The sequence below is a fragment of the Dipodomys merriami genome, unplaced genomic scaffold (genome assembly GCF_024711535.1).
Source record: "Dipodomys merriami isolate MVZ:Mamm:240054 unplaced genomic scaffold, mDipMer1.0.p SCAF_1, whole genome shotgun sequence".
NCBI classification, from domain to species: domain Eukaryota; kingdom Metazoa; phylum Chordata; class Mammalia; order Rodentia; family Heteromyidae; genus Dipodomys; species Dipodomys merriami.
The window spans coordinates 55,126,932-55,151,265 of NW_027202270.1; the positions used below are offsets into that span (position 1 = coordinate 55,126,932).

General features: G+C 40.2%; 1 protein-coding gene across 10 annotated transcripts in view; it reads right to left on the reverse strand.

The window, feature by feature from the left end:
* Tanc1 (tetratricopeptide repeat, ankyrin repeat and coiled-coil containing 1) overlaps window positions 1-24,334 on the reverse strand; it is a 229,141-nt gene that overhangs the window by 165,349 nt on the left and 39,458 nt on the right. For 9 of the 10 annotated variants that reach the window (XM_070022628.1, XM_070022620.1, XM_070022622.1 and 6 more), the window contains exon 3: window positions 2,577-2,676. The exons of the other annotated variant lie outside the window; for it this stretch is intronic. The gene's annotated coding sequence lies outside the window, so the exon portion shown is untranslated. The remainder of the gene's footprint in view (window positions 1-2,576; window positions 2,677-24,334) is intronic. 10 annotated transcript variants of the gene reach the window in all.

Genomic DNA, 24,334 nt, shown 5'->3' on the forward strand with positions numbered 1-24,334 from the left:
GCATACCTAGAGGAAGTCCCAAAATTCTAATTTTTAAAAATTTGCAACAGATTCTCATGTGTACAACACTGCCATGCCCCTATTTGAAAAGTTCTGGCTTTGGGCAGGATTCCTTTCCCCAAAATTTTGGAGAGCGGTATAGTTCCTTATTTTAAGCAGGACATAGGAAAGATAAGTGCAGAAAATGAAATCCCAATGGCAAGCCATATTGGACAAATGGCAGAGTACCTATCAACTTTCACATGGACTACCAGAGGTATGGAATCAGCTTTAACCTTGACCCTTAGCTCCTATGGAGTAGTATTTTCAACAACCACAGAGAAGAAGTGAGGTCAAAGTCTTCAGTGCCCCCAATCAACCATTCTGTGCTGAGTATCCGTGCCTCATGTGGGCAGCTGACATAAGTGACATTAGTGCTCTAAGTTTCTCTCACCTAACACCAGATTAGAGACCCAATCATTCTCTGCCAATTCTTTCTCCCAAGGGAAAAATGTTATACTACATGCTACCTACTGAAGACAGGGAATACAAACAGGAAGCTGTCCCATTAGCTTCTGCTCACTTTCTTCAAGTATTTCTGTTCCACAATTCACACATACAACTGCAATATGGGAAAACCACAGCACAAGTTAAGATTTTCTTAATGTTTCTAAAGTCATACATCTAAAATATCCTCCTTGAAAGCCACCAGGGAGAGGGGATGCTTCCAAAGAAATTAATAGGACAGTATGTAGAATGAGCAGGAAATGGGATCTGGTTTTAGCTGACATGATCCCCCAAACACCAGCCTATGAGGAACATTTGGGGTAAAGCAGGTGGCAAACATTCCCTTATTGGTCTCTCCATATTTCCTGGAAGCCTGAAGGAGGCTTCTAATTAACCCTGACAAAGTTTTCATGGAGAAGTAGAGAGAGGAGAATGACAGTGATAAAGGATATGAAGTTATTAAACATTGGATTGTGCACACAGTGGAGCAAGCCTACAGTCCCAGCTGCTCAGGAGACAGAAGAGGGAGAATTGAGTCTATAACATGCACAACATGTTAAAACTCTGTTGAAATTTTTTTAAATTTAAATAAAAAATTTTAATCTCATATTTTTATCCATTGTATTTATTTATTTTCCTTCCTCCCTCCCTCCCTCCCTCCTTCCCTCCTTCCTTCCTTCCTTCCTTCCTTCTTTCTTCCTTTTGCTAGTCTTGGGGCTTGAATTCAGGGCCTGGGCTCTGTCCCTGAGCCTCTCTGTACTCAAAGCTGGCACTCTACCATTTGAGTCACAACACTACTTCCGGCTTTTTCTGAGATGTTTTAGAGATAAGAGTCTCATGGACTTTCCTGCCAGGGCTGGCTTTGAACCACGATCCTCAGATCTCAGCATTCTGAGTAGCTAATATTACAGGCATGAGCCACCAGACACCAGATTGTATTTCTAAGTATACAAACTATCGGCCAAGATATTGAGCCCCTCAGTGAACTTATGTTTTCAGAAGAAAAATTCTCCATTAGACATCATAAAAAAGAGACCCCCAAAAAACTCTGAAATGGGCATCAGCTAATAAAAACTAGAAAACTGATGTACTAAAGCAGCCATATTATTAGTATCAGGTCCTTAAAACTTTACTTAACCACCTTAGGATGCTGGTACAATACAACCATTACATTCAATGTACCTATGTAAAAATTGAGGTATGCAACTTAAAGGTATGGATAGGAAGGGGAAAATAGGGGAAAAAGATACAGGGGTGATATTCATCAAAATGCATTGTACTCATATCCTGACTTATAGAACTATGACCTCTTTATATATCTACTTAGTAATTTTTTTAAATGGGAGGCTTCAACTCCAATTTCTTGCATGAGGAGCAAGAAATGTTTCTCTTTTTCTATTTCTCCCTACTTTAACCATATTATCTTTAACCGTAAATCTTTGCTAAAACTTTAAAAAAAATAATTTTTTCTCTTTTTTTTGCTAGTCAGGGGGTTGAACTCTAAGTGTGGGCTCTGTCCTGAGCTTCTTTTGCTCAAGGCTAGTGCACTACTACTTGAGCCACAGTGTCAGGTCTAGTTTATTGGAAATTAAGAAACTCATGGATCTTCCTTCCCCAGGATGGCTTCAAAACAAGATCCTCAGATCTCAGCCTCCTGAGTAGCTAGGACTCCAGGCATGAACCACTGGCACCCAGCAAATAATTGTTTCTTAAAAAATAAAATTAAAAACTGGCTTTACTGGGGTACCCGTGGCTCACACCTGTAATCCTAGCTACTCAGGAGGCTGAGATCTGAGGATCGCAGTTCAAAGCGAGCCTGGGCAACAAAGTTCATGAGACTCTTATCTCCAATAAACCACTGGAAGTGGCACTGTGGCTCAAGCAGTAGAGTGCTCGCCTTGAGCTGAAGAGCTGAAGGATAGCGCCTAAGCCCAGACAGAGTTCAAGCCCCACAACCGACACCCACCCCCCGCCCAAAAAAAATTAGTTTTATTTGCTAAGTCCTCAAAACTTTGGAAAACAACAACTCTGGGAACACGTGGTCTATGTTGAGTATAGATTCTGCATTGTCCCATCTTCCCCTGGCTCACCTCGTCTCACCCCGGGCTCCTCTGGCCTGCAACAGAGAGTGGCTTTCTCCTGTACTTCAAGCACCTGGAAAGTTCCTCCAGACAAGTCAACCACTGAAAGCTGGCAAGAGAACCAGAAAAAAAGAAAACTTGTCAGTACACTCCTAAGGGACAAGTCACACTGAGTTTATAAAACCAGCCTGAGCCTCTTGAAAAATCAAGCAACAGTGACACAGAGGAAAAGACATCAGTATGTTCATACCTTTTAAGCCTGGAAAAACGGCGTGACCAGAGTGTCCGAGTGACTCAGTGCTTCCCTGAGACCCTCTGAGCAAGCTGACAAGGGACAGTAATGGAAAGTTCCTGGTCTTAAATATGGTATGGGAAGGGTCTGAGCTACCCTTCCACCCTGGGTTCTCTTCATTGTGATGCTGATGGCTTCCCATCCCAAACCACAGTGAGATGTTTTCCAAGGTTTAAAGTAAGTAGCTAAGAGCCTCTCAGACCCTTAGGGTGACTGAATCCTCCTGACCATCTCTCTTTCCACATTCCCTACCTCAGTCCTCCCAGTTCCATGCTCTCCACACAACTCACCTTTCCCAACACAGCTCAAATTGAAACACCGCTCTCCCATTCTGGGGAATTAGGTCATCTTTTAGACACCTCTCAAATATCAGCAGCAGCTCCCTGTGAACCTCATGTGCCTTTTCCCTGTATACTCAATACACCTGGCTGCCTACATGTGTCATAGCATTTGCCCCCATTCGGCCTCCATCTCTCCTCCTACTATAATTTCTTCCCACCACCTTTCCTGCTCTTCTCACCAGTAGAGGCAGACAAATGCTCACTGCATGCTTCCTACCTAGCTCCCACTAGCAAGCTCCCCTTTCTTCACTCACACTCTATTTCCCTGGAAAAGACTTATTGCTGCTACATCTGTCTTGGAAAATGTTTGTTTGCAAGGATGCTCTCCATACTCAAACACAGTGACCATCAAACTCTAACTCAAGTCAATCCCTTCACAATAATGCTTCCTGGCTTCACTGCCAAAGGGAAGAATGGAATCATGTGTAGTCACATTTGCACCACAAAACCATCTTGGCAAGGCCCAACATACTAATAGGTTTGTGCATGCAGAGGCCTGGTTTAATGAGGAGCTAGAAGACATGCCCCACCCCCTTACCCACCAGAACTTCAAAGATGAGAATAGAGCAAAGGAGCTTTTCTCTGGAAGGAAACCAGAGACTAAGTCAATTCAGAAGAACAGATCCAACCCCCTTCAAAATCAGCTAAGCTCTCACTGGAACAGAACCCTCCACATGCCAAGTGGCCACCTCCACGTCAAATATCCTCAAAAAGATCCCAGCTCATGTTCAGTAACAGCTTGCAGACGATGCCAGGTTTCTGATCACCCTGGGGCTGCTCCTACATGGGGCAGGACCTCACTGGCATCAAATCCAAGCATTCGCTGCAGGATAGCACCACCTGGTGAACAACTACTCAAATATCCAGGGTTTCCTCCTGTGCACCCCTCACCCCTCCCAGGATCACCTGGCTTCTTTACAGAGGACTCTGGCAGCCTGGTAGGGCTCATCTCCCATCTGCTTCAGGTCCTTCAGTAAAGACTCCTTTCTTCATACATCTTGATGGAAAAAGTCCACTCATCACAAACCAGCCACACCCAGCAGACAAGTAATCAGAGAATATCCACTGCAGCCCACACCCAGGCCCCTGTCAGACAGACCCTGCTGCCTGGGGGCCCACAGATGTGCATGCCCTTCAAATTAGACCTCAACAGGTTATGTACACTCAACACTTGCTCTCTGACCTCTGCCCCATCCAGAGCAATCAGGGTTCTGTAAGAATCAGAGAAAAACATCCTTTCTGAATTTAAAACTACTACAAAGACACCAGTAGAAATTACAGAGGTCCCATGGGGAAGCAACTTCCTGTGAGAAGAAGGGCTGTCCCTACTGCCTGTTTTTGTGGTGATAAGATCATAGACTTAAATTCTGTATTTGGTCCTACATGGGTTTTAAAGGCTTTATTCCATAATTACAGGAAAAGAAGAGGTCAAGAAAACCAGAGGAACCCTGGTGTTTGAGAAGTTACTTACAACTATAGTCAGAATGGACTTAGGAGAAAAATTGTCTTGAGCTTTCTTCTCTTTCTTTTTCTTTCTTTTGCCTTTTAGAACCCATTTAGATCAGCAAAAAGGAAAACATGTCATGGAACTTTTTATTAACCTGTCTTGGTAGCTGTCCATTCAAAGTTATTTGCAATATACATACCAATATTTAAGCCCAAGAAAGTTTTGAGAAAAAAATAAAGCACTATACAAGAAAATATTTTTATGTAAAATGTGAAGTTTCACAAAACATGCCTATGGTAGGCATTATAGAAACTAAAACACAAGATTATCGAGAGTCTTGGTAAGAAATGTACGCATTATCCTGCCCATGTAATTGTAACCCCTCTGTACAGTATGTTCACAAATAAAATTAAATTAAATTAAAAAAAAGATTATCGAGAGTAACTGAATAAGGAATCCAACTACTACCCTTCACTACCTTTTTATTTTCAGATCTAATTTCCATGTGAACTCTAAAAAAAAAAAGATAATGTTTAGAAGAATGAGGACAACACATACACACACACACACACACACACACACACACACACACACACACACACACAAACACTTTTTTCTCAAGTATTATCCTAAAAACCTGGCACTGAGCCAGGCACTGGGTGGCTCATACTTGTAATCCTAGCTACTCAGGAGGCTGAGATTTAAGAAACATGGTTCAAAGCTACGCTGAAGCTGGAAAGTCATAAGACTCATCTCCAGAATAGCTGTTGACAGAACAAGCCTTGTCATCACCTGGGGTTTCTCTTCATTCATTTACAAAATACCAGAAGTTGTAGACTGCTAGCCATGAGCAAAAAAGCTCATAGACAATACCCAAGCTCAAGCTTGAGGATCAGCACAAAAACAACAAACAAAAAAACAACAAAAACAAACCCCTGGCACTGGACCTACCCAGACCACAAAACTATATGTGTTCATGGATCCGAGCATGTCATCACCTGTACCATATGTTAGTAAGAACTGTCCAGCTGGATGGCATTTTGCAGTTTTGAATGTAAGACCCAAAAAGGTTCAACAACAGGGCGAAGGCTGATCAGATCCTACTAGTTGATCAGATCCTACCAGTTCAAGACCTGCTCAACTGCACCAGGGATGAACCACAGAAGATCTCATTTTAAAAGCTGTTTTGTTTATGCTTCCATTTTGAATGTTGTAGCCTAATAGAGAGCAAACTTTAGTGACAGGAAAACGGAGAGAGGCTTTTGTGGGGATTCCTCAGGCACTTGGGGCTTAAAATCGCAAAGAGTATTATTTTTAATATGGGAAGGAATCTCTTGGTACCAGCTACTTTGAAGGCTGAGGAAGGAGGATCTCTTGGCACCCACAAGTTGGAATCTCGCCTGGGCAAGGTAATAGAGAAGCAATCATCACTGGAGCTAAGTCTGCATTTTTAAAGCACTTGGGTTTGAATTTAGGACCTTATGCTTGCTAGGCTGGCACTCTACCATTTGAGCTACCATATCCAGCCCTGCTTTTTGCTAGTTGTTTTGGAGAGTCTACCAAACTTTTCTGCCTGGGATTGGCTTTGAACCTCAATCCTCTAAATCTCAGCCACCTGAGTAGCTAGGATTACAGGCATGTGCCACCAGTGCTCAGCAAGAGCCTAAATTTAAGATCAAGTACACACCCCATACAGCATTAGTCACCATCCTCAGTTCGCTTCTGAGGGACCATTCCTAACATATGCTGCTAAATTTCTCCCTGACCTCTCTTTTGAGACTTCTAGATGTGGTTTCATGAATTGCTTTTCTTCTTCCTTGTTCTCCCAGTCTCCAAATCAGGTTTGTCCAATGTAAAGTGTGTGCTCCTTTACTCGAATACCACATGGGCCCCGGCTCTCTAGGTCCAAAGTTCCCAACTCAAGTTACTTTGCTCTCAAGTCACACCAGATGCAAAGCTCTTTCCTATCAGCAGTTTCAGGTCTAGTGGTTCTCTCTCAACCACAAACTATGCTTCTTAGAGGCAGGGCCCATGTCACCCTTCTAATGTTCCATGCGGCTCCATGGTTTCCAGAACAGCTGTTGACAGACAAGCCTTGCCTTCAGCTCATTCTCTTCATTCACTCACCTTCTCATTTTCTCTCAGAACTTTTTCTCTTTTCCGTAAAAAAGAAAAAATTGACTTAGGCAAAGGGAGAGAAAAGTCACTAGAGGAGATGAAAAATTGAGAAAATCAATGAAAGATAAAGATCATAGCTACAGGCTCATCTTACACAGAAGAGAGCTACAAAGCAAAAAGCAAGCAAGCTTTTGGAGTGACAAAAATTTGACAGTAGGTTCCCACAAGGTTCCAAGAGCTTCCCCGGCACCTCTTCCCAGGCTCTTCCTTTCCAGTCACTTGACTTCCCTTCTGAATTCAACTTGAACAGGAAGGAATATTTGGTTTCCTAGGCCACCTGCAATTAAAACTGGAGGTTGACTACCAGATCAAGGCACAATGACCGCTCTGATAGGTGAGAACTGATAAAATCCCAAACAGTAGATTGTAGGCAATTATCCTTTAAATAGCCTTCTATCCCCTCAAGTGACCGAGGACACCCAAACAAAGCATTTCATATAGCATAATTAGTGGCTCTGAAAGACGACTCTGGAACAAGACAAAGGCAACAGCCAAATCAGCCCCTAAGACCCAAGTGTTACAAAAAACAACCAGGAATGGGGTCTGCATTCAACTGCAATGTGCTATCTCAGAACCAGCAAAACCATGACAAGCTTTCACACAGGCAGGTAGAACCCCTCAGCACTGCCGTCCTGACCTGGAATCTTTCATCTGCTTTCACCCAGGACTTTCACACCCAGGACTTCTCATCCACCTTTTGTCAGGGTATTTGTGAGTACACCTTCTCATCAGACCACAGCCTTCTCAGAACAGAAGGACTGCTGCTCTGGATGGGCACTGCATCCCCACCTTCTATGACTCACAGCAGAAGCTTGCTGACTCAGCCAGCTCAATCTGCTCAGAAGTTACAGGGCTTTAGGCCCTTAGGAAGGAGGCATTTAAATGAGTATGCCTTAAAATAGCCTAAACTGTTCTGTAGTCTGTAAAAAACAAAGCTATTAATTAATTATCCCGCTTCCTTAAGACTAATAATATTGGGTGAGATGTGAGGATTCTGTGATCAATGGGACAAACTTCAGTTACCTTGGGAGTGAACCTATATGAAACACAGTTAGGTGCATGTGCCTCTCTGGGCCACGAAGATCAAGGGGAAATCCTTGATCTGAAGGAACCTAACCTCAAACATCCAAGCCATTTATCTACTCAGAACTGGTTATTAGGCAAGTCCATATTTATCTGTTGATAAATGAGAACATTTAAAAGTACTGATTTGCTTCAGCTCTTGAAGAGATTGTTTTCATGAACTTAACCTGTTTTCAAAATAAGGTTGTAATTTACATTTTCTCTAAACTGAATGAAAAACTAGATCTTCAAGTCAGGCATAGTGGTCCGCACTTATAATCCCAGCAGTGGGGAGGCAGATACAGGACAATCATGATCAAGAGGATCATAAATTCAAGGCCAGACAAGGTTACATAGCAAGCTCCTATCTCAAAACAAAACAAAGTAAAACAAACAACAGCAACAAAAAAAAACCACTTCTATACTCACAAAATAATTCAAACAAAAAGCTCCATTGTTTCAAGCACATTATTAAATATGCACTAAAGCTTGATGATTTACAAAGCACGCCAAGATGACCTACCAGGACACTGAAAAGTTCTCAATCAACTGAGGTATAGGCAGTCAAGACTTCCAGACCTAGCCTGCTGGTCTGTGTCTACACTACAGTTCATTCCCCAGAGCTGAAGCCTCTTCACCTTTACCTCCACTCACCTCTTTCTGGCTCAATTCAGAAGGAATTTCTGGGATAGAGATTTAAATAACTCTTAACCAAGTTATGAACAGATTTAAATAGCTCTAAGCTGATGCTTAACAGCCTTGACTATCATTCTTCTATAAGCCTAACCCACCTAACCCATCCTCTTGGGGGCTAAGACTCTCCCTGAATAATCTGCTGCTAAGTCCCTGGGGGCTGAGAGCTGAGGTGCCACCTTTCTTTAAGAAATATTCCAGGGAACTCAATCCATATGGCCAGAGAAGGTCAGGGGACAGAGTGACTATGTCAGGCTACTTCAATACCCAGGCCACTTCAGCCTGCTATCTGCCAGCCCACTAGTCCTGAAGACCCCACCTTTTCCTCCTGGTACAGCTTCCTGCCAGCTGCAGACAACCGGCCTGCTGTCCCCACCCCTGGTTGGGGGAGTTCCAGGCCCAGGGCTTGGACCTTGCTAGGAAATGACTCACATCACAAAAAGCTGAAGGTTTTCTGGCCAGAACATAAGTTAAGTCACAAGATCTGGATCTTACCTGTTAAAAATGTGTCAAAAATAAAACCGCAACAACAAACCAAGAGAAAATGACTTTCTTTTCCTACCCCACCCCAAAAAACTCAAAATCTATTGTTGTCTTTGAATATGCTAAAGCCACTGTACTCTAGTCCACTATTTCTAAAGTGAAAACTACAGGAAATTAGAAAAATGGCTGCAGTCATGTCTTCTCAGGTGTAGAAAAATCAAAGACAACTTCTTACCAAAGGCTTCAAAGCTAACAGCTGCTGAAAGTGTAACTATGAAACCAACAAGCTAATTTTTTTCTACTAGGATATTAAATCATCTTCCAAACCATCTTAACAAATCTAAATGTATATGGGCATATTAATCAGTACCTCTTGAAAAAAATCAGACATCAAAAACTCTAGCTGGCTAAACTGTCTTACACTTCATTTTGTTTGGTTTGGTTTGGTTTTTTTTGTCTGTCGTGGGACTTGAACTCTGGACTTGGGAGCTGTCCCTCAGCTCTTCAGCTCAAGGCAAGGGCTCTACCACTTCCACTGTCTTATACTTTAGAATAACAGAAAACATCTACCTTCAATGTTCTGCTCAAAGCTGACTTTAGCAATACCTATTTTTGATATTATTTTTCTATTTTCTATCTCCACTGGGTTTTATGCTTTGTTTTTTCATCTTGTTAACAATCCAGAAAACTCCAACCTTGCAAGTTTTCACTCCTGGGAAGAAGTAATACATAGTCATTTAAAAACCAAAAGCAATGTCAACACTTCCTCAATGACACAGCTGCCAGTGAAAAGTAAACAAAAGGCTTATGGGGGGAAAATGTTGTCTTCTCTCCAAAATAATTCTCAAAGTTATTGAAGACATAGTCAAAAACAGTAAGGCATGCATTAGGCAGTAAGTGCTATCTACCCCTGATAAAGTACCAAGAATATACAGACGTGTACAGACACCTGCTCAACAGAGACTGCCCAAGGATTCTAGAGAGGAAGCCCTGTATGTCACTCATTAACACAGGTTAATACACAAGGTTATTAAAAAGCTTTATTGAAAGAAAGAGAAAAAGAGAGAAAGAGCAAGAGAGAGAAAGAAAGAAAGAAAGAAAGAAAGAAAGAAAGAAAGAAAGAAAGAAAGAAAGAAAGAAAGAAAGAAAGGAAGAAAGAAAGAAAGAAAGAAAGAAAGAAAGAAAGAAAGAAAGAAAGAAAGAAAGAAAGAAAGAAAGAAAGAAAGAAAGGAAAGAAAGAAAGAAAGAAAGGAAGAAAGGAAGAAAGGAAGAAAGAAAGGAAGGAAAGGAAGGAAGGAAGGAAGGAAGGAAGGAAGGAAGGAAGGAAGGAAAGAAGGAAGGAAGGAAAGAAGGAAGGAAGGAAAGAAGGAAGGAAGGAAAGAAGGAAGGAAAAAGGAAGGAAGGAAAAAGGAAGGAAGGAAGGAAGGAAGGAAGAGGGGGTGAGGGAGAGAAAGAATGGCAATCCTACTTCTGAATATTTATCCAGAAAAACTGAAACCAAGGTCCCAAAGAGATACTGGCATACCCAAGTTCACTTAAGATTTGCTGTACAATAACACAGTAATTGTTAACAATATGTTGCACTTAAATTTTTAGAAAGGATGAAGAATGGAAGGGATGACACTGACCAAGATGTATTGTATTTATAGAACTCCTTTGTACAACCACTTAAAAATAATCTTTAAATTTTTAATTTAGGAGGAAATAGTTAATGTTATATTTGTTTTATTTTTTAGCTACAATTCAAAACACAAATAAAAAAGGTTTTGGAATTCAGATTGAATATTTATCCAGGCCTGTACCTTAATTCTATCTACTCAGGAGGTAGAGACTGAGATGATCACAATTGGGACCAGTCCAGGATACTGTTTGCAAGACCTTCAACTCAACCAAAAAAAAACTTGGCATAGTGGCACACACCTGGGAATTATATATAGGAAGATCACAATCCTGGCTAGCCTGGACAAAGAGTGACTCAAAACTAACCAGAGTAAAAACAGCTGGAGGTGCACCTCAAATGGTAGAGCACCTGCCTAACACACACAAAATCCTAAATTCAAACCCCAGTACTGCCAAAAAATAAAATAATCAAAATCAAGAGCCTTAAGAAATAGCTCTGCTCCTGTTCCTTCCACAGCTCCCTATTATCAACATTCAAGAGAAGTATCAGCACTACAGATTAATATATAATTAAGGGCTAGCATACAGGTAGGAGGAGTTGAGAAAGGAAAGTGAATGGAACAAGGCTGAAGTAGTAGTCTAGCAAAACATCAAAAAGGATGGGAACCTCAGGCCCAACCCTGAAGGACCAAGCTGAAGCTATGCACTGCTATGAGCATCTGAATGAGGACTCTGAACTGCTCCAAGCCACAGAGGTGTTCCTGGAAACAGCTTTCAAAAGCTAGAAACAGGGTACAATGGAGAACAAACTCTACATGAACTAAACACTGAAAGATAAGCTGAGGCAAAATTAAAGGAATTGGTCAGAATATCCTAAATCATTAATAAGCTAGGTCTAGGAATTCCAGTGTTCTCCAAATCTCAAAGAAGGCCATGCTGTATGTAGTAAATAAGCAATGAAGTCACAAGGCATAGCCCTCCACTGGAGCCACTATGGTGGTAAAATGGCTTGAAAAAACACCAAATTAGTATACAATTTACAAAGGAGAGAATTAAAAACTAGTGTTAGAGTAAAATCCATTATATCCCATACCTGAAGCCTTCGGCTAACATGCTATAGTTTAGAAATTTATTTATTTATTTTGGTTGGTTGGTCTGGGTTGGGGTTTTTCAGATAGAGTCTGACAATGTAATCCAGGCTTACTTTGAATACATAGCCTATGCAGGCTTCTAATCCATGGCCTTCCTGCCCAGCTTCTCAAGTGCAGGGACTATAGGTATGAGCTATGGGCAATAGCTTGGAACTGAGTATTCAATAATTATCCTTATTGTATTGGGTAACCATGAGGGAAATCTTGAACGATTAGAGATGTATGCTATTTATAATGAAATTACTGAAAGTACAGAATTCATCCTAAATTGCAAAGGTAATAATGGCAATAAACAGATTAAAGATTACAATGTTGGAGTTAAGTAGAATGAATGTCTAGAAGTCTATAGTACCACATGAGGGCTTCCATTGATAGTATGTATATATTGGTAATTTGCAAATATTGGTAATTTGCAAAGAGTGGATTTTAGATATTCTTTCCACAGGACTATGTTCTAAGAAATGCATTGTTAGATGATTTCATTGCTGTGCAAGCATCACAAAGTATACTAACACAAACCTAGATGTAGGTCAATAAAGAAACAAAGAAAACACAAAATGTTAGAAGCTGTTGCTGCTCTAACAAAGCGTACTGTTTTACAGTGGGCTTTTTAATAAGCAGAACATTCTAAAAAATGCTAGAAAGCATCATAAAAGAAATAAAAAGTAATATAGTTGGCTAGCACCAATTATTATACACTATGCATAACTGTATGCACTATAACTTCTTTTTTGTGCACTATAACTTCTGTATAACTGGTAGCACAGGTTGGTTTTCGCTAGCATCACCACAAACACTTAAGTATCACATTATGTTACAACTTTATGTCAGCTATAAAATATCACTACAGGACAGGAATAGTTTAGTTCCACTATAATCTCACGGGACCACCATAGTGTACATGGTCTGAAATAGACCAAAACATTGTTACATGGTATATTACTGTGTATGAAAACAACATTCTTTTCTCATTTCAAATATGTATAATAAAAATAAATAGCTTTTTACAAAGAGAGAGAGGAGAGAAAGACTGGAAGACAGACAGAGACAAAAGAAAGGTTAATGAGGTAAGCTTGGAAAAACGTTGATACATGAAGCTGACCAATGAGAATACATGAGACACAATTATGTGCGTCACCACTTACAGAGTTTTTGACAATTCGATGAATTATAAAAAGTCCTAGGCCACTCCCTTTAAGAACAATTTTAGAGAAAATTTCGAACTTATATTTCTATCACTTTACTTAAGTATAAAGAAAGATCCTTTTACATATATACAAGAAATGTCCTATTACCCTACAACTATTCACTCCCCAATACTGCATGCCTTCCTTTTACCCTAAAGCAAAGGCCTTGATTTCCCCATGCTCCCATTCATCTCATAATACATCTCTTTCCACCTATGTTGTATTTGCATATGAAACCATCTACCCTTCTAGACTGTGAACAAGACAAGGGACTGTATTTGTTTTTATCATCATGTGCCCAAGACCTGGTATATAGTATACTGTCTACTCAGTAATCCTAAAACCCAAGTATTGTCTTCCCAGAGATCCTAAAAAGGTCTTTCATGCTGTACAACTTGTGCTCTTTCAAGCTGATTTTCTTTTTTTTTGGGGGGGGGGGTCCAGTCGTGGGGCCTGAACTCTGGGCCTGGGCACTGTCCCTCAGCTCTTTAGCTCAAGGCTAGTGCTCTACCACTTGAGCCACAGTGCCACTTCTGGCTTTTTTCTTTTTGCTTACGTGTTGCTGAGGAATCGAACCCAGGGCCTCAGGCATGCAAGGCAAGCGCTCTACCACTGAGCCACCTTCCCAGCCCCTCAAGCTGATTTTCTTATATCCTCAAACATGTAGACTTCTGCTGCTCACCTCCACTTCTAATTCCCAGCTTGGCATTTTCTATGCATAGAACCTCTGAACACACACCTATACTTCAAACAGCCTCCAGGTCAAAGGAGAAAGGTGAACATGGACAAGTAGCAGGTATTCTAGATTGCTCAGGGGGATCTCGTTGAATTCCAAAGTTGTAAAGGTGTGGTATACTAGATAACAAGTCTATCAAATGACAGATAATCACACATGTTTGTGATGGTACCTCTCCTACCTTAGTAGCAGATCATTAAGAATATCAGTTGAGAACAAGTGCTGGGCATTCTGGCCACTCCTCATATATGCCTTCACCTCCAGAGCCACTTCCATCCCATCAGCCCTCAAGTTTTCAATAAAAGAATAACACTACCAAAGGCAAGTAAAATAATATATCCAGGGTTTTCACATCATTATAAAATAGTAGAACGCATTTCTTTCATAGTTTTGAAATGTAAAGACATGAATCTATTCATTAATACCCTTGGGAAACTGTCAGCTGTCTTGGCTGAAAGGAGGGGGGACTTTGACATTGCTCTTCAAATGTTTGCTCATGTCCTATATCACCGTGTTCAAATATACACCCATCTGTATTGTTTATACTTTTGCCGATGGGGATGATGAAAACATAGGAACTTCAAGGTCACAGTAATATGGATTCCTATACCGGGTTCATCAATATTTTTCATATGTAGACAGTCCCTCACTTCCCATGGTTCAACTTAACAATTCTTGAATGTCACAGGGATTCAAAACTGACACACATTCAATAGAAATCATACTTGGAATTTTAAATTTGGATCTTTTCCCAGGCTAGTAATATGTGGTGTGATACACTTTTTCTTGGGAGTAGTGAACTACAGGTTCCCTGTCAGCCATGTGATCAGGAGGGTCAGCAACCATTATTCTACAACATACTGTTGTCAGGGTTCTTTGGATATTACTTTTGTATTTTTGAATCACATCATGTCAACAAAATGCCCATCTGTGTGTGTATGTGTGAGACACTCAACCTGTTGGTACAAAGTAGGCTTTGTGTTAAGATAATTTTGCCCAACTGTGGATTGATGTGTTCGAAATACGTTTTTATTGTAAAGATACTGTACAGAGGGGTTACAGTTATATGAGTAAGGTAATGAGTATATTTCCTAGCGAGCATTGCTACCTCCTCCTTTGTTTTCCCCTACTAACTGTTCCCTCCCCGCCTCCCCAACCCTTAAAGTTTGTTCATTTCCAACATAGTGTCTTGTAGGTCTCACTGTTACAATGGGTCAACCTGAATGTTTAAGGTAGATCGGGCTAATTATGCGTGGACTAAGAAAAAAACCATTTAAAATATGCTGATAAAGATGAATGAGGGGCTGGGAAGGTGGCTCAATGGTAGAGCGCTTGCCCTGCATGCATGAGGCCCTGGGTTCGATTCCTCAGCAAATAAGCAAAAAGAAAAAAAGCGGAAGTGGCGCTGTGGCTCAAGTGGTAGAGCGCTAGCCTAGAGCTGAAGAGCTGAGGGACAGCGCCCAGGCCCAAAGTTCAAGCCCCACAACCGGGCCCCCCCAAAAAAATTAATTTAATTAAATTAAATAAAGATAAATGACTCCAATTGTTTATATGAGTGAAAATATACCATTCTTTAACAAATCCTCTTTCTACAGATGATGGAAAGATAAAAGCAGAAGATCTGAAATGTCTCAAAAGACCATTGGACCACAGGTCAGAAAACAAATAAAAAAGAGAGAAGACTTTGACAATATACTCAACAGATGTATTTGTCCCAAGGATTCTAACTTTACAACAGATTTATTACCTTGGATTAGTCTTTTCAATTGGTCATCATGAACAGCTTCATATGTAAATACAACAAAAGCAAATTAGAAATGTTCAAATCTTTCCAATTCTAAAACTCAATAGAAATTCACAAATTTGGAGGTTTTTGTTTTTTTGTTGTCAGTTTTGGGGCTTGAACTCTAGGCCTGGGTGCTGTCCCTGAGCTCCTTTTGCTTGAGCCACAGTGCCACTTCCAAATTTTTCTGTAATTCTTTGGAGATAAGAGTCTCATGGATTTCCCTGCCTGGGCTGGCTTCCAACAGTGATCCTCAAATCTCAGCCTCCTGAGCATGAGCCACTAGCAACCGGTTCTTAATTAACTAAGTCCTGAAAAAAGGAGTCAGGTTCACCCTTAACACAATGAAAGAGGAAGGAAGCATGTCATGGAGGCAAACAGCTGGTATTAAAATGAGGAGGTTTCCGTTTGTTTGTATTATACACAGCATAGATTTGAATTTCTTTGGTGAGGCTTTTTCTAAAGGAAAAAAAGAATCCACTTTAAAGTCTTATTTTAATCAGCATTGTTAAATCAAAGGAGCCCAAAATGAAACAATAAATTATGAAGCTCTACATGAAAGGATGTAAGCCTCTCATAATCGACTAGCTTTGTTTTGTTTTAAATTAGACTTTTAGTGAACTCCTGGCAGCAGTTGGGAAGAAATCAAGAGTGCCACAAGTCTCATCATTCAGCATACATTTTCTGAAAATTAGAGCTGAAATTTACTGAAAAGAACAGCAAGATCCTGTCCTAGGGTTCAAACAACGGCAAGTAACAAGTAACCCAGGGATGCCAAACATCCAGGGTTGGGAATAAAGAAAAGGCTATCCTGAAACTTCCAGGACAAAGGTCCCAAAAACTCACAGGCCACAGACATACTGTCTGGAACACATACTTTGTTTTGTCTTTAGCTGAATTTGGTTGGCCACACTTAATTGGAAAGTTACACATGAAAGATTCCTAGGATGAGGAGAGATGGAATTTGTAGCTGTTTATATTGTAAAAGCATTCCCTCTCAGCAACACAAGGGATTATCTAAGCAGAATCTCCAATTCCACATCCCTCCCTTAACCCCAATACTAGCCCCAAGGATGGGCTGCACAAGGATCAGCTGCCATTCACTCTCAGCTCATTCCTGGACTGGCTTGGCTGGCATTATCAAGCCCACTGTACCAGAGCAGAAAAACTCTTAGGAGTCAGAGTTCTGGAGCTAGAATTTCAGTTGGGCCACAAACAGCCCAGGTAATTATTTTAAGCATGCAACTCATCTCTCAGAGCCTCAGTTTCCCATCTGAAAACTGGGATATTAACAGTATGTGTCAAATAGGGCTGCTAAATTGTTATTACCTGCAAAGTGCTTGGAGCTGTGCCTTGTGCACAGCAACTGCTGCATAAATATTAAATATTACTACCTTCTGGCCCTGAAGGCATGAGAGTTTCAAATTTCTGTCCCAGAGCTTTCATATTCTACCATTACCTGCCAAATTATTTTATGATCAAAAAGAAAATGGCATATGGTGAAAGCTGAACATATATAACTTAAGGATAACTAGAACTGCCAGACACAAAGGGACAAATACATGATTCTAATGCATCAGGCACCCAGAATCAAAATTCAGAATCAGAAAGCAGAATAAAGATTTAGAGGGACTGGGGAAAGGGCAATAGGAGCTAGTGTTTAATGAACAGAATTTCAACTTGGGTGATAACAAAATTCTAAAAATGGATGGATGGATAGTGGTGGTGGTAGTTTCAAAACAATGTGAATGTATTTAATGCCACTAAATGCACACTTTAAAAGGACTAACATAATTTTAGATTTTATATATATACACATAAGCACATATATATGTGTATATATATACATTTATATATGTGTATATATATACATTTATATATGTGTATATATATAAAACCTATGTAGGTTTCTTTAAAAAGAAATATATACATAACTTGGTGTGCTGGTATTTGCTATGTTAAGGTGTCAATGATTCCAAAGATATCCAAATGCACTGTTGCCAAAAGCCACATGATATACATGCCTTAACAGTTTGGAGAAAACAGTATTAACTATTTTAACAGCTCTGTTTCACAACAGTGGCCTTTCCTTTGAGCCTGGATGTCTCATGGGAATAGATGCACAACAAATACACTACGAGACTTCTGAAATCAACATTTAATACCTGTAATATGGACAGCGATAGGACTGTTGTATCACTGTAAGATATTCCATACAGACACCTCATTCTTTTTTTTTCCTCTATTTTTTATTAAGTATATATTTTTTATTTTAAAAATACTGTACAGAGGGGTTACAGTTACATGAGTAAGGTAATGAGTACATTTCCTATGGAGCATTGTTACTCCCTCCTTTGTTTCTTTCCTCTACCATCCCTTTCCTCCCCACCTCCCCAACTCCTCCCTTCCCCTCCCCCCTGAAGATATAAAGTTCCTTTTCAACATAGTGTCTCGTAGAGCTGGTTGTTACAATGGGCAACCTGTATCCTTGTTTCAGCATTTTGTTATTTCCATTTCCCTCCCCAAATTAGAAAAAACGTATATACAAGATTCAGGGCACCAGAATCAAATACAGTGAAAACAGGGGTTATATCATGGGGGAAGAACATACAAAAGAAACAAACAAAAAAATCACACAATACACTTTAAGTACATTAAAAACTCCAGCAAGAAAGATAAAACCTCTTGGGGGCTGGGAAGATGGCTCGGTGTAGAGCGCTTGCCTTGCATGCATGAAGCCCTGAGTTCGATTCCTCAGCACCACATAAGCAAAAAGAAAAAAGCCGGAAGTGATGATGTGGCTCAAGTGGTAGAGCACTAGCCTTGAGCTGAAGAGCTGAGGGGCAGTGCCCAAGCCCAGAGTTCAGGCCCCACAACCGAACCCAAAGAAAAAAGAAAAGAAACATAAAACTTCTTGTGTCCCTATCTTGGGGTTCATTTCGCTTATCATCATCTTATATGGTCATATCTACATAATTTTGACCTTTTCTGCTTATCCTAGACATATACTAGTTATTGCAAATAAGGGACACCATGGGATCTATATTTCTTTGGGTCTTACTTCACTTAATATAAATCTTTCCAAGTCTTTCCATTTCCTAACAAATGGAGCAATGTCATTCTTTCTGATGGAGGCGCACGCATGTGCGTGCGTGCGTGCGTGCGTGCATGCGTGCGTGCGTGCGTGCGTGTGTGTGTGTGTGTGTGTGTGTGTGTGTCACATTTTCTTGATCCATTCACCTACAGAGGGGCATCTGGGTTGGTTCTATATCTTAGCTATGGTGAATGATGTTGTGATAAACATAGTTGTGCTGGTAACTTTAGTATGGCCTTGTTTGTGATCATTTGGGTAAATGCCCAAAGTGGGATTGCTGGGTCATAGGGGAGCTCTTTGTGAGTCTTTTGAGGAACCTCCATACTACTTTCCAAAGTGGTTGAGCAAGTTTACACTCCCACCAACAATGCAGTAGAGTTCCCTTTTGGCCACATCCCCTCCACCATCTGTTGTTATTAGATTTCTTGATTATAGCCATTCTAACTGGGGTGAGGTAGAATATCAATGTTGTTTTCATTTGCATTTCTTTTCTGGCTAGAGAAGTTGAGCATTTCTTCATGTGTCTATTTCCTCTTCAGAGAAGTCTCTCTTTATGTCTTTAGCCAACTTGTTAATCAGGCAGTTGTTTCATTGAGTATTTGTTGTTGGGGGATTTAATTTTTTGAGTTCAAAGGATATTTTAGATATGAGATCCTTGTCTGTTGTATGGCTAGTGAAGATCTTCTCCCAATCTGTGGGCTTTCTACTGATCTTGCTAGCTATGTCCTTTGCCATGGAGAAGCTCTGCAGTTTCATGCAATCCCATTTGTCCAACCTTTTTTTGATTTGTTGTGTTTCTGGGTCTTTATTAAGAAAATTCAGCCTGTGCCAAGGAGCCCCAGAGTTTCTCTCATTCCTTCCTAAGATATAGAACCAACCCAGAGGCACCTCGGTAGGTAATGTTTTCAGTATGTCTGCTTTTAGTTCGAGTCTTTGATCCATTTGGAATTGATTCTGATGCAGTGTGATATATAAGAATCTCGCTTTAGTTTTCTATAGGTTTTTAACCAATTTAGAAAGCTTATTCTCTTTCTCAACAAATACACAAAAGGAGAGGATGCCTTTGAACTGTGCACTGGGCAATGCTGGCAAAAGATTTTAAACCATGTCAATTCCATAATAGTATTAAAATGCACATCCACCATAAAGAGATGGGCTTTAAATAAACACACACGAGAGAACATCCCAACCTATCCAAATCAGGATTGTTTTGTGTTGTGTTGTTTTGTTTTTGAGACAAGGTCTTGTTATGTAGTTGTACTGGTGTATAGCTCTAGATCCTCTTGCCTCAGCCTCCTGAGTGATGCAGTTATAGGTATATACACCATACCAAGATAATCTGGATCCATATACATTTCTATATGCTGCTACTTTCTAAGACATCTATGTTTTACTTTATAAAAAATGAGCATGTAAAATAAAAGCAAACTTAAAATTACCTTGAAAACTGTGATTAACCAAAGAAACACACACAAATCGAGCATACCAAAATGTATTCATAATCTTCCAACTTGGATCCACTGCAAATGTTTATTTCCTAACATTGACCAGAAGATCCATCCCATGTGAGTTTACTATCTTGAATCAGGCTAGCTGAAACTAGCTCTAAACTTGCTCTAGGAAACTTCCCTAACTTGGGCATTTCTCAAATAATCTGGTGACTTTAAAGCACTAATGTGTTCCATATACAAGGCGCTTTTTTTGCTGGTCCTGGTACTTGAACTCTGGGCCTGGCACTGTCCCTGAGCTTCGACTACTTGAGCCACCACACCACTTCCAGCTCCGTTGAGTAATTTATCAGAGATAAAAGCTTGGGGATTTTCCTGCCTAGGCTGGCTTCAAACCACAAGCCTCAGATCTCTGCCTCCTGAGAAGCTACAATTACAGGCATGAGCTATTGGCATCCAGCCCACAAGGCTTTAAAAAAAATGGGAGAATGTTTTATCTTCTAAATATTACATGTACTGTGTAATTTCTCCTTGCTATTGCCTTTCAAATATAGTTTTGTTTTGTTTTGTCATAGGGCTTTGAACTCTAAACCTGGGCACTGTCCCTGAGCTCTTCAGCTCAAGGCAAGTGCTCTTCCATTTGAGCCCCAGAACCACTTCCGATTTTCTAGTGGTTAATTGGAGATAAGAGTCTTATGGACTCTCCTTCCCAGGGGTGATTTTGAACTGTGATCCTCAGATCTCAGCCTCCTGAGTAAGTAGGATTACAGGATTGAGCCACCAGCGCCGGGCTTCAAATATAGTTTTTAATGGATTTACTGTATTTTCTGATAATAATGCTTAATAATTTTCAAATAAATTAAGTAAGGAAGCGAGTAAATCTCCTATGTTGAGTTCCAGTACCAACTCACTTAGTACTTTGATTTCCATTGTTGCCTGACAGTAAGACACCAAGTCCCCAGGTGGATGTATGCCCTATATAATAAACCTTGCACCACTGATCATTTTCTCCTGAGAGGGCATTAAAAAAGTGTTCCAAAAAGACTAAAAGGGAAAAAGATCATAGGCAAAGTCCACAATTTATTCCTTTAAAACCAATGTGTACATCAAATGACAAGTATTTTTATACCCCAAGGATCAAATGGAGAAGAGATAAATGTTTCTTAAAATTCACTGAAAAACAGCCTAAAGCAAAACTGCTGCCATCTAAGAAATGACTTCCATCTATAAACCAGCATGGCAGAAACTAAGGAGGGAAAGTATTTCTTTGAGGAGAAAATCTGGCTTTCCTGACCAAGCTTCATATAAATCAAACAACAAATATTTATCAAATGTTTATTAAAGAGTGTAGAAGTATCACTAAAGTATAAAATATAAAGACTGTGACCCAAGATCTCTGCTGTTATGGGCTGAATTACATCCTTTCTCCTCCAAATCTCTGTTGAAGTCCTATGTTAGCACTTAGAATGTGACCTTATTTAGAGAGGTGATATTTATATAGAGGTAATCAAGTTAAAAAGGTGGTTATTCAGGTGGGCACTAGTACAATGTGACTGATCTCTGTATAGAAAGCAGACATTTGGGCACATTGACAGGCAAGTATGGAGGAAAGACACAGGAGAAGACAACTAATTATAAGCCAAAGAGAAAGATTTGGGACAGATCCTTTCATACAGGGCCTCAGACAGAACCAGCCCTACCCACACCTGATCTTAGACTCCCACACTGTAACTCTATGACACCTTCTCTTCTTACAGAAACATGTTTGTGACACTATGTGACAATAGCCCTAGAAACTAATACAGCTACTAATACAGTGGTCTCAGAATCAGTCCTCAAGTGTCCTCCCATCAAGTTAGACATGAGAGAAGGTCCACAGGAACACTCACAAGCCTACAGACACTGTGCAGACAGTCAGCAGCACCATTCAGGCACAGTGGGATCACAGAAGAAATCTCAAATTCTCTGTGACCTTCTCTGCAAAGAGCTAACCACCTCACTCCATGAGAAACAGATGGTGCTTTGCAAATTTACCACACTGCTAGAAATCATGGAAAGCTATGTATAAAGCAAAAGCATCAAATTCTTTGCTCATCAGTCAACAACAACAACAACAAAAAGCTAAGATAATTTTTAAGAACTGAGCTATTGCCCAGAACAAATGACACATTTATGATCCATATCTCATGCTCTGTGAAGTTTGACCATCAAGACATGCTATCCTCCATGTCTCTCCCTCTGAGGACACAATTCTACTGTAGAAAGATGATGTAACTGCTCTGCTTTGTCCACCAAACTGAATACAGTATGCCTTCAATATGTCAGCCTTTTTCATCTCCCCAAATGCATAATTGATCTTCAATGTTTTATGCTCTAGTTACTGTCCCAAAGCAGACTGGGACAAGGTTCATCAACTGTTCCTTCCTTTAAAGTATAAAAGTGATCCAAACAATTGACAAATTGTTTTCAGATTTTTGGGGAGTCATTTGCTCAGGACTGTCCCCAGTTTCTCTGTCACATACATACCCCTCACATGTATATATCAATATACATCTATAAAAGCTCAATTAAAAAATAGGCCTACATATACTATGAAACGCCACCAACAAAAAGAGAAGAACTATCTTTCTTTACACACTGATAGAGTAGCTATTTACATTCTCCATAGAAATAGAATTAGGACCAATGTCAAATAAAAATTAAAGTTTAAACTCCCCTAAAAAATAAATCTAGAGCTATATATTTAGGTCATTTTATTTTTAGCCACAGTCTCCTAAATGACCTGAATATCCCAACATCCATTGTAAGTGACAAGTTCTGTAATTCTTATGAATAATTTAGTTGGGCAAATTTGCTTTACTTGTTGTTGAATAAAAATGTTGCTCCAGAAATTGACAAGCCAGATGCCTGCAAAAAAAAAAAAAAAAAAAGTCTTCAGAAGCTATGACTCAAGTGGTAGAATGCTAACCTTGAGCAAAAAAGCTCAGGGATAGCATGCAGGTCCTGAGTTCAAGCCCTAGGAGCAGCCTTCCCCCACCAAAAAAAAAAAAAATCAGTCTGAAAAACCTTCCATTCTTTCTTGGGGGGTGGGGGGGGGATGATGCTCTGGGAAGGTGGCTCTGTGGTAGAATGCTTGCTTTGCATGCATGAAGCCCTGGGTTTCATTCCTCAGCACCGCATAAACTGCAAAGGCCAGAAGTAGCGCTGTGGCTCAAGTGGTAGAGCACTAGCCTTGAGCTAAAGAGCTGAGAGACAGTGCCTTGGCCCAGAGTTCAGGCCCCACAACCGACAAAAAACAAAGAGGGGAAAGCTGGGTCTCTTGCATGGCAGAGGCAGATTCCAATGGCCAGAATGAAAGGTATTCACTATCTTCCTAAAAACTAGAAAGTTTAAATATTTTAAAGATGGTTTATATTTGGGTTCAGAAAGTCATTACTAGTCATTAGTATAACCACAACATGTAATGACTTTCTCCTCTTTGTTTTTTTTCCATGCTGGAGACTGAACACAGGGTTTCACATGTGCCACTGAATTACATCTCCAGGTAACCCCAGTGACTTTCTTAGACCACAATGTTTTACTTCAACTTTCCTTAAAAGAACCACATTAGCCAAGCACCAGTGGCTCACACCTGTAATCCTAGCTACTCAGGAGGCTGAGATCTGAAGATCAAGGTTCAAAGCCAGACTAGGCAGGAAAGTCCATGAGCTTCTTATCTCCAATTAACCACCAGAAAATCAGAAGTGGTACTTTGGTTCAAGCAGTAGAGCGCTCACCTTGAGCTGAAGAGCTCAGGGACAGCACCCAGGCCCAGAGTTCAAGCCCCATGACTGGAAAAAAAAAAAAAAAAGAACCATGGCAGCATTGGCCTTGGCAACAACAATGGGGTTAGGAGTTTTATCTCCTTGGTGTTTTTTTTTGTACCAGCAGTAGAGTATAAACTCACTCATCTTTTTTTTTTTTTTCTGCTCACAGCTGCTACTCTACCACTGGAATCCAACCTCTAGTTCTAGCTTTTTGCTGGTTAACTGGAAATAAGACTCTCAGATTTGTCTACCTGGGCTGGCTTTGAACCTAAATCCTCAGAGCTCAGCCTTTTTTTTTTTTAATCCAACTTTACTTTTATGAAAGCTGGTATTTCTGGTAGAAGAAAACAAATTATCTAGAATGATGAAGACTTTGGAAAACAAGAACACTTGCTGTTGGAAATTGTTTGGTTCCTGTTCCTTTCACAGGGAGAGTACTCCTATAC